This window comes from Anolis carolinensis, chromosome 2 (genome assembly GCF_035594765.1).
Source record: "Anolis carolinensis isolate JA03-04 chromosome 2, rAnoCar3.1.pri, whole genome shotgun sequence".
NCBI classification, from domain to species: Eukaryota; Metazoa; Chordata; class Lepidosauria; order Squamata; family Dactyloidae; genus Anolis; species Anolis carolinensis.
Window position 1 is genome coordinate 254,184,457 of NC_085842.1, and position 11,052 is coordinate 254,195,508.

General features: G+C 39.4%; 1 long non-coding RNA gene across 1 annotated transcript in view; it reads left to right on the forward strand.

Moving 5' to 3' along the window:
* LOC134296633 (uncharacterized) overlaps positions 1-10,812 on the forward strand; it is a 73,420-nt gene extending 62,608 nt beyond the window's left edge. Inside the window, exon 3 of the long non-coding RNA XR_010003439.1 lies at positions 9,966-10,812. This is a non-coding gene — a long non-coding RNA (uncharacterized LOC134296633). The remainder of the gene's footprint in view (positions 1-9,965) is intronic.
* The last annotated feature ends 240 nt before the right edge of the window (positions 10,813-11,052 follow it).

Below are 11,052 nucleotides of genomic sequence, written 5' to 3' on the forward strand. Positions count from 1 at the left end.
TGCTCTTTACCCCGTCCATGAACAGTGATGGGGTAACCCCCTTGCCAGCTAGTTATCATGCACTACTACACCAACTAGATGCAAAGCCTTCCCTGATCTGTCCACCTTGGAGTTGGCCACCACCTCCCTTAACATAAGACCCCTCCTCAGAAAAAGGCAGGATCAAATGTCACAGAGAACAACTGACCTCACAGGTGGATGCACAAATCCTGCTGAGCCTAGAAACTAGCTTCACAAGGGCTATATACTTAATAATAATAGTGATAATGATGATGATGATGATGATGATGATGATAATAATAATGCGAAATCCAGCATAAATATCTCGTTTACTGTGTCATACACTGTCTTTGTGTCAACAATAATAAACTTTATTTTTAATCCGCCCTCTCTCCCTGAATGTCACGACCCAGGCAGCAGAGCACCAATAACCATACACAGAGGCCAGAATCTATCTAATATCTTTATTAAGGAAATATATAAAGTTAATAAAAGCAAGTGTAAGAATTAGTCCAGGAGTAGACCTTTCAGAAAAGGTCAAAATTAGTCCAAAGAAACAATGTCCAATATGAAATATTAAGGTCCAAAGTTGTAATCCAATAACCGAAACACTCACTTTGCCAGGCAAAGTGAGGGGAGATGACAAGGTCCTTTAGTCCATGAACTTGAGCAAGGCTAGGAAATAACTTGATTCTTGGAACACAAGGCTTGGTTCAAGGCAACAAGGAAACGAGGAGCAAGAATAGGTTCCGTGGAAATGCTTGGCGAGGTCCGGAAAACAAGGCAAAATCCGGAGAGTAAAACAAGGCTGGAAACGAAGGCTTGGAATCGGGAACAAGGCTTGAAACAGGAACGAGGCTTGGAAACGGAGTAGCTGTCCACACACGCTACTCCGGTAGCTGACGAATTGACTCCGCAAGATCCCTTTGTGGGTAGAACCCCTAAATAGGGTCCCGGTTTTCCCGCCAAAGAGCAGTTCTCTGGAGAACCAGAAACGAAAGCTATTCTCTGAGTCCAGATGTGTGACTCCTTAAAGTTTCCCATGGAAAGCAGACTTAATCAGCTGAATGCTTAGCAGCTATCCTAGCACTCCTGCGAGAGGCCGCTTGAACTCCCCTCTGTTGTTTACAAAACTCATGGCGAGAAAACGTAGGAGATTTAGGCTCAGGGCTTGTTTGACAGACTTCTGGAAGACAAATCTCTTGCAGGTGCAAGGTATCCAAATCTGGCTGGGAAAGTTCCAATTCTGACTGAAACGGTGAAAAACCCAAGTCTTCCTCTTCATCTAGCACAACAGTGCCAGGAACGGGACTACATGGCCCATGACTCATCACACTGAAGGGACTCAGGGCAGCTTGTCAATCATGTCAATATTTTGCCTATTGGATGGCGCTTGTGCAGACTTGTTCTAGCTTTGGGCAATCTGTAGATTCTAATGTTCTTGTGCTTCTGAATATGCATTATGCTTTAGGAACACATTTCATAAGCAGCTATACGAGACTGGTCCCTGTGACTCCACTTATCCAGATGAAACAGATGCAATGACATGTCTAAAGGCCATTCAATTAGTTCATGGCTGAGTAAGGAGAAAGAAGCCATATTCTACATTCCATCCATTGAATAATGCAATATTTTAATGAAACTGGCAACTGAACAATGCACTGCTAGTGTGAATGTGGATTGTTTTTAAGACATAAAAGATATGCTGCAGTTTGTAGAAAGGAGGGAAACGATCTGTGAAAATGTGAGAGCAGGACAGCTAAATCACATCAGAGAAAAGTGTCTCAAATGGCAAAACTCAAGAAGCTGCTATGGAGTTCACATATCTTCCCTGTCCGCCTTCTCTTTTGCATACATTATAATTTGATATTTTTTCTTCCAACCCCTCCCTCCCACTTTCTTTACACATACGTTGGAGCCAACAAAGATCTACAACGGATGGAAATTCTAATTGTTAAGCTTTTCTGACTAGCACCATCTGCTAGGTCATATAACAAAGCTCACAGGTATACAGGTGGAAAGGGAAAAGAAAAAAACAGCAAAGTGTAAATGAAAAACAAAAGAGTGCTTACATTCTGGTATTGAAGAAAAAGGTATAACTAAAGTTACACAAACAATTTGTGAGAATTCTACACTCAGTAATATCTAGAACTTTGAGTGCATGCTGTACCCAAACCATGTAGTATCTTGACAACCTTCTATTTTCTTACTATGTAAAATGTAGTAATCCCACCTAGCCACCCTATTTTGCAGTCGAACAATTTGCAGTAGCATCCCATGCAGGCAGAGGCAGTTGCCTGTGGCACCATCTTGTTGGGGGCGCCATCGAGGCAACTCCTGTCTCCTGCGGCCTGCCTCTGCAAGGTATTGAACTGCTTTTTCTGTTGATTTGTTGTAAAACATGATGTTTTAGTGCTAAATTTGTTAAAATTTTAATGTAATTTGATGCTTAATAGGCTTTTCCTTAATCCCTCCTTATTATCAAACATTTTCACTTATCCAACGCTTTTATTTTTCAGTGATTGGTTTGGGGGGGGGGGCGCCAAAATTCTGTTTGCCTACACTTGAAAAATACCTAAGGCTGGCTCTGCATGCAAGGAACTTACCATATGTTTGAGACAGGATGTATGGCTTCAATTGGAGTCTCTATGGGCTATGGAACATTTTTGTAAAAAACATTTTAGCATTGAAACCTAGATTTAGGACAAATGTCCGCAGAATAGAGGCCTGATCAGTTTGTTGCATGATGTAAATCAGGAAAGAAGGGAATATGGCATAACAATACCAATGCATCAGCTATTGTACTTTCTGCTCATACAGTTTGAGAAGAGAGGGGAAATATGCACAGTTCCCCAAATGACAGATATAACCCAGGTTCACAGAATCACCATCTCTGCACTTACATTGAATTTCTCCACCTTGGAGACATTCAGTGGAAACAGCGGTATCCTTCATGGTTATAGAGGACCACCCTCATAGGCCAAATCTATATCATGTCATATCTACAATACAGTACAATAGGCAGCTTGCCATAGACATGTGCATAGCATATTGAACACAAACACACAAGCATGCCAATTAAAAAGCTAGTTTCAATTCATGCAAGGAGAAAGAAGTTTTATTCCCTTTAAGTCATTTTTAGTGAAGCACTTGCACTGTGAGGTGGTTAGAACATTTTCTAGATCCATTTCAATCCAGCTTCAGGCCGGATCATGGGACAGAAAAGGCTTTGGTCGCCTTGGTGGATGATCTTCAGGGGAACTGGATAAGGGAATGTGACTCTGCTGGTCCTCCTAGATCTCTCAGTGGCATTTAGTACCATCAACTATGGTATCTTTCTTGAGTGTCTGGCGGGGATGGGACTTGGGAGCACTGTATTGTAGTGGTTTCAGTCCTTCCTTTTGGGTAATCTCCAGAAGATGGTGTTGGGGGAGTGCTGCTCAACCCCATGGCCTGTGGGCTGTGGGGTCCTGCAGGGCTCAACATTATCCTCAATGTTGTTTAACATCTACATGAAACTACTGGGAGAAATCATCCGGAGTTTTGGAGTTCGGTACCATTTGTATGTAGATGATGCCCAGCTCTACTATTCCTTTCCATCTGATGCCAAGGAAGCAGTTCTGCACCTGAACTGTAGTCTGAGGGTGGTAATGGACTGGATGAGCACAAACAAACTGAAGCTTAATGCAGACAAAACTACAGGTCTTGCACAAGATCAATCCAGAGATAGGGTTACAACTTGAGCTGGGCAGGGTTACACTCCCCCTGAAATCTCAGGTTTGCAGTTTGAGGATGGTCCTGGATTCTGCAATAAATCAGGAAGCCCAGCTGGCAGGGGTGACCAGGTCTGCCTTTGCCCAATTAAAACTTGTGCACCAGCTATGCCTGTTTCTGGAGAAATCCAACTTGACCATGCTAGTACATGTACTGGTTACATCCCGGTTGGACTACTGCAATGCGCTCTATGTGGAACTGCCCTTAAATAGTGTTCAGAAACTTCCAAACTTCTATTGGTTCAGTGTACAGCAGCCAGATTGCTAATTGGAGCTGACTCCAGGGAGCACACTACCCCCCTGCTGAGACAGCTTCACTGGCCCCTGATTAGTTTCCAGGCCCAATTTAAAGTGCTGGTTTTAATCTGGTTTTGATTTAGGATACTTGAGACACTGTATCTTACCATACAGAAAAAGCAGACCCTTAAGGTCGAGTAATGAGATGCTTCTCTCCACCCAGTTTAGGGATAGTGTTCACTAAAAATTGTCCAACGATGGCACATTCTCGAGTGCAGCACCAAAGCTCTCATTTATTATATATCGTATGTTTTAATGCTATTGGAAACTGCCTTGAGTCCATTGTAGAAAGGCAATATAGAAATTTCCCAAATAAATAAATAAATATTAAAAAGCCATCCCTGAACCCCTCCATAATGAACAACTTTCAGCCAGTGTCCAATCTTTTTTTTTTTTTTTGGCAAGGTTTGGGAGTGTATAGTGGCCTCCCAACTGCAGGGATTTCTGGATGAAACAGAATATCTAGATCCATTTCAATCTGGTTTCAGAACTGGTTATGGAAGAGAGGTAGCTTTGGTCACCTTGGTGGATGACCTATGCAGAGAGCTAGACAGGGGGAGCGTGTCCATGTTGATTCTTCTGGACCTCTCAGCAGTTTTCAATACCATTGATTATGGGATCTTTCCGGGTCATCTTGCTGGGATGGAACCAGGAGGCACTGTTTTACAGTGGCTTCATTCCTTTCTGGAGGGCCATACCCAGAAGGTGGTGCTGGAGGACTTCTGTTAGAACCCCTGACCATTGTCCGGTGGGGTTCCTCAGAGTTCTGTTTTGTTTCCCATGCTGTTTAACATACACATTACACCACTGGGAAAGGTCATCCAGAGTTTTATAATGCAGTGCCACCTATATGCAGACAGAGGCGGTCCAACAATGAGGTGAATTAGGTGGTCCCCTGTGGCGCAGACCATGTGGGGGCGCAGTCGAGGAGGCGGCGGAAGACCCAGCCACCCATCCGCGTGGCCACCCTCCTGGTCTCCCTTGCTGTCTGAGGCCTCCTCGCCTGCCGCCCACCCGTCGATGGGGCTGTGTGTGTGCGCAAGCCTTCCAATCGACCGCACGGTCGATTGGAAGACCTGCGCACACACACAGGCCCATCAACCATGCTTTTTGGGCAGAAGGCCAACTGCACTTCAGATCCTTTCTAGAGTGAGTCTACATGGGCAGAAAACCCAGACTCAAGCTCTTGCTGTCCACAAAATGCTCAGCTACTTTTGGTTAGTGTCACAGGTTTTCTAGAGTTAAATTGACTTTGCCCCACTTTGGGCCATTCTGAAAAAAGTTTTAGTATAATTTTGGTAAATGATATCATCTGGAATAGCAATAATTAACTTGCCTAAGTAATTTAATACAAACTACTTTTTCAAAAACCTCTTGCCCTGCTGGTATAATTAATCCACCTCTGAAAGTTTAGGGGTGTGATGTGCAGAAATATGAAGTTTCTCCATCTGAAGTTTATATAATTACCAGACAAAGTTTTCTTTATTATGTCAGTCAGAGTTTTCTTCTTTGTAAATCTTTTAAGATTGTGCCAGTCTTCACAGCTGCAGGCCACAAAACTAATTTTGAAGATATGTCTAGGCAACCATGCCCAATGTGTATTGTTAGAGACATTTTAATACTATTTATGACAGAAAGTAATTTATACTTTACACAATGTTTCACTGCCTTTCTGCCCAACACTTTGTGTTATTATGGTCCAATACCTAGGAAGAACAATCTGAGCATTTTTAAATTAATTCTTGTAGGAACAGTGCATGTTTTCTAATAAAATGTATTGGTTTAAACTTTAGAAAGTTAAATGAAAGAAAATCTAGCATCCATCTTTACTGAAAATCCAAAGGCACTGTTTTATTCAATGTATTGTGCTTCCTATAGTAGTATGGCCGACTACTTCCAATGGCAGTATGTCTGGGGTCAGAAACTGATTAAATCAACAGAAGGCAGAAAAGGGCACATGATCATATTAGTGATGTGCAGTGGTTCAAAAGTGATGAGAAACAATTAGAGATATCATGTTGCAGATATCTAGAGGGCTATCGGTAGGGGTTCTGCTTAATCTCAACCAAAAATGGGCCAGTTTGGACAGGTTTCCCTTCCAGAAGATGGTGTTGACTCCTTTTTCTTCCTTCAGCTGTCCTTCTCCTACTCTCCGAGTCTCTTGAAGTGCTGCTATATTGATGTTAAAGCATCTCAGCTCTCTTGTAATAATAGCAGTTTGTGGCCATTTCAGTTTAGAGTTGGCTTGAAGCTGCATTAAATGGTCAATGTAGATGAGCCTCCTGAGCTCGATTGACTTGGGTGAAGCATACATGTTTCTTAGTCAGCCTAGTGCAAAAGAGGGAAGAACATGGCAGTAGTAATGTAACTATGACTGTGAGCCGAATAGAGAATTTTGCCCCACAATTATTTTTTCAATTCTTAAATATTTAGCACTCAAGAAACATAAAACTTAAGTTGAACATATATATATATATATATATATATATATATATATATATATATATATACACACACATACATACATACATACATACATACATACATATGGAGTTATGTTTTAAAAATGTATCCCTATATGGCAGCATTTCTACCAGAGAGCTGAAGAGAAGGAATCCCTTACTGTACCCTTTCTTCAGGACAGTAAAAGGTCTTCCTCTGTATTAAATTTACCTCCAAATGACTAAACACAGTTTTTTCCATAATAAAGTTCTGAAGAACTTAGACTCTTTGGGACACTGATTAGCCCTAATAAAGGTTTGGCTCACTGTGGGTAAAAAAACCCCATCATATTTGGGATTTTCCAGATAATACATCCTAGAATATCAGTTATGTGCTTATAGGTGTGCTAGCCTTGTCAACCTAGATGTTCACATGAATGATTTTCTCTTCCGTGCTCCTATTTAAAATGTCACAATTTTTTAAACTTTGGTGCTTAGGGTTTATGTTACCATCTGTTTCTAGGATTATTACTGTCATTTTTAAGCAGAACCACCATGAGTGTGAAATCTTCTATTATAGATGCTTTGGCAAAAATTAGTTATTCAGCATTTTCTTATGCTTTGGGACATATTTAACATCACAGGAGTTTTAGACAAACAAAAAAGTAGGCCATTAATATCGAAATTGAACTCAAATGCTTGGCAAATTGTTCTGTTTTGCTAGTGGCAAAGTATTTTCTTTCAGAGCAGAACATATTGTGCTAAAATAGGCATACCTGAGATTCAAACTGCATGTTATATAGCTGATGCCTGTAACATGTCTCCCAGTATGAGTAGGAGAATGTATTAAATAAACAGCAGTCGCAGAAATAGAAAATATGAGGGTGATGTTTCTCTTCTGGCAATGTTTTTTTTTTTCTGATCAGAAACAAACTCTCCCGCACTCATATTTTTTATTCACAATGGAAAATATATGGGAAGCTGAATCCCACAGATGGAAAAGCAGCTGGAATGTGACTTTTCTTTGAATGGGAAATGGTGGTAGAAGAAAGAGCTAAACAATCTTTTGTTCCTCCACTCCTGCCTCCTTGTCATCAAAAATTGACAAGTATTCAGAGATTATTTTATACATATGATGTTAATTGTGTCAAAGTATGAACAGTATGAACTTTGCAAATGAAATACTGTATCCAAACAAATTAGCAGCATATTTTATATGAAAGCAATACTTTCATATAAAGCAATATATTTCTAAATATTTTATTTGTAAATCGAATCCATACAGCACAATGATAGCAGTTTGATCGCATTTTAACTGTCATGCTTCCATTCTATAGAATCCCTGGCTTTGCATTTTGATGAGGCACACAGAATTCTCTAGTGGAGTTAGAACCAGATAAGAACCAGATGTTTTGGACTTCCATTCCCAGAATCCATGGCCATTATGTAAGATGGTTCAGACTTCCTGGAATAGACATCCAGAGTATCCGGAGGATCAAAGTTTAAACAGTCATCTGGAAGATAATGAGCTCTCTAGCAGAGAAATATAGATCCCTCATCAAACTACAAATCTCAGGATTCTATAGGATAGAACCACCACAGATAGTGGTACCAAAGTGCTTTATTTATGTAATGTGGATACATGCTTAGTTATGTTTAAAATACAGCAGAATGTTAATAATGACAAACTTCAGCGTCATTGATTTCAGTAACTAGTCAGGCGCCTCTCTCCCTTTTTAAATAAATGTTATAAACTGAAGAGCAAGAAGACTGACATTTTTATCTTCCAGCTTATTGTAAGTAAAAGAAATTACCTAGCTCAGTCTTTTCCTTCTGGTGTTCTGTAGACGTGTTGGGTTACAGTTCCCATCAACTTCAGCCACTGGATATTGGTGTTAAGTAGGGATAATGGGAGCTATAGTCTAGGGTAGAGTTTCCCAAGCTGTGCTCCTCCAGATGTTTTGGATTTCAGCTCCCACAATTCCTAACAGCTGCTAAACTGACTAGGATTTCTGGGAGCTGAAGTTCAAAACACTTGGAGGAGCACAGTTTGAGAAACACTGGTCTAGGATATTGAGAACACCAGGTTAGGGTAGGCTGACTTAGACCAAAGCTATCTTCATATTCTTGAAGAACTCACTGGTGGATTATAGTTAGAATTAGTGTATTTCTAATACATTAAAGAAAAGTGGGACATTGAACAATTATTAAAAAATACACTAGTTATAAAATAAAATACAATAAAAATGCCCTTGGCAGCAGAACCTGCAAATATGGTGGCAACTCTGAAAAATAATACTGGAGATAAAACAATGGCAACATTGGTCATGGGCAAAGAAGAATCTATCATCATGAAACAGCCAGTATCTATTCTCATAAACGACTACCCCATAAATCTTTCAAAAGGATTCACATACTTAGATTCTATTTGATGAGCCGATGCAAAATATATTAGTTCACAGCTGTAGAGCATTTGTACACTTGTTTTTTGTTTGTTTGTTTGTTTTTAAAGGCTGGCAACGGTCCGGATCAAGGTCTCAAGGTTATCCAGGCTCCTCATCAGACTTTGGAAGGCTCTTGCACTTTTCCTTCATTTTTTTTTTTTTTTTGCAGTTTGGTTTTTGTACCTAAAATGCACCTGTGGACCCTCTATGAAGCATGATAGTAATTTTAACATGCTCTCCCACCCATGTTGTTGTCGTTGTTTAAACTAGAAAGGAAATGTGGCAAAAGTGCTACATGGGGTGGCAGGAACATCACAAAATGGCCATAAGTAGTCCAAGTGGACCATGGACTATGGTTCTTCATACCTTTAAACAAATCAAGTTCACCATGGAGTTTCTTTGTAGGAAAGGATTTCCCCTTTCCCATTGACTAGGTGCTGTCAGTGTCTCTAATAATTTGGTCCATACTTCAAATGATTAAAATTACTGTTGAAAAGGTATATCTAAGAGAACTGAAACTGCATAATGCTGTGAAAATTTGATAACTTACCAATCCACCTACTGTCTACCTGAAAATATGAATAGGGAATGACATCTCTAAGAGCTATGTCTCATAATTGAGATTTAACACATTGAGAAATCATGCAATGGAGGAGGTGCTTATAATCACTCACTGACTGAAAGGTTATTTTATTTTACTCATTGTAACAATGAAAAGACATTTCAGTGTTCAAGCTTGTCCCTGCTGTAGTTTCAAGCACCTCTTGTGCATAACTTAACTTAATGTAAGCACTTTTTTCTCTTGTAAAGTGATATGCTGCAATCGAACTCTAACTCTTACAGGATTTTACTTAAGTAAGTCTAACTGAAATATCATTTTGTGCCCCCTACATAAGGTTAATTGGCATGTGCTTTCATTTTAGAATAATTTATCATGTGTCAGATCTGCTTCATTAAACTGAACTCTTATTTTATTTTTCCTCATACAAATAACTTTATCTGTCTCACAGGTTTCCCACAACTCCACTTTGAATCTATTTAAGAAGCAATGAAGGGACCTTATGGTTGGAAAGGAATCAAGAAACAATGAAGGGACCTTATGGTTGGAAAGGAATCAAGTAGCTCCTCCTCCTCTTCATCTTTAACATTGCTGTGTTTTTAATAACTTGAATATACTTTTTGGAGACTGTAAAAATACAAGTAAAAACTGGAATACAATTTACTTTTGTTTGTGGCAAAATCAAGGTTTTGAAACTTCAGAGTTTGGAAGAAAAATGGAAATATTTTCATGCCATGGATAATTGAATTTGTGGGTGCAGAACCCATGGATATAGGGGGATGACTAGTTTATAAACAGGCTTGAATTGCTTTAGGCACTTCCAGTGGTAAGGAAAGAATGAGTATATGCTATGAACTTTTTATTTATGTATTTATGAATAAACTGAGACTGCTGTACTATGGATAAAGATATGACATGGGTCAGTGGAACAGACAATAACACTGGGAAAACTGGATGGTGGAAGGAAAAGAGGGTGATCACACTACAAGATAGAAATAATCATACATGCCACAGCCCTGTGTTTGTGGACTTGAGCATAGTTGTTGACCTGGGATCCTGGGAGTCACCACCATTGGGTCACCATCAGTCAAAGTTGACTTGACAGCAACATTTTTACAGTCATACTACATTGCTCCTTTTACTTTCACAACTCATTCATTTTGTTACATTTATTTTACATTTTGATGAGATTCTCCCTTTCTTTTACTTTTATATGGAAGAAAACAGTTTATGCAACAACACTTCAGGCCCATGAATAAGTAGGATTTAGTTATTAAAGGAATAAAAATAGAACTACATTTTATTTGTTTGGAGTCATTTGTTCCAATGTTAAAAGCACATGTTAGTTAAAGAGTCACATGGAATTATTTTTTTAAATCTTAATTGTATGGTTTACAACTTAGAAAAAGAATTCACCTTCAACTTTTCCATTAACAATTGTTGACTAAAATGAAACCTATGTAATTCTTCCTGAATAAAAGTTTCTACTTGATTGTTTCCAGTACCTTAAGTGGATGCCTTTAATACTGACCCCTGTG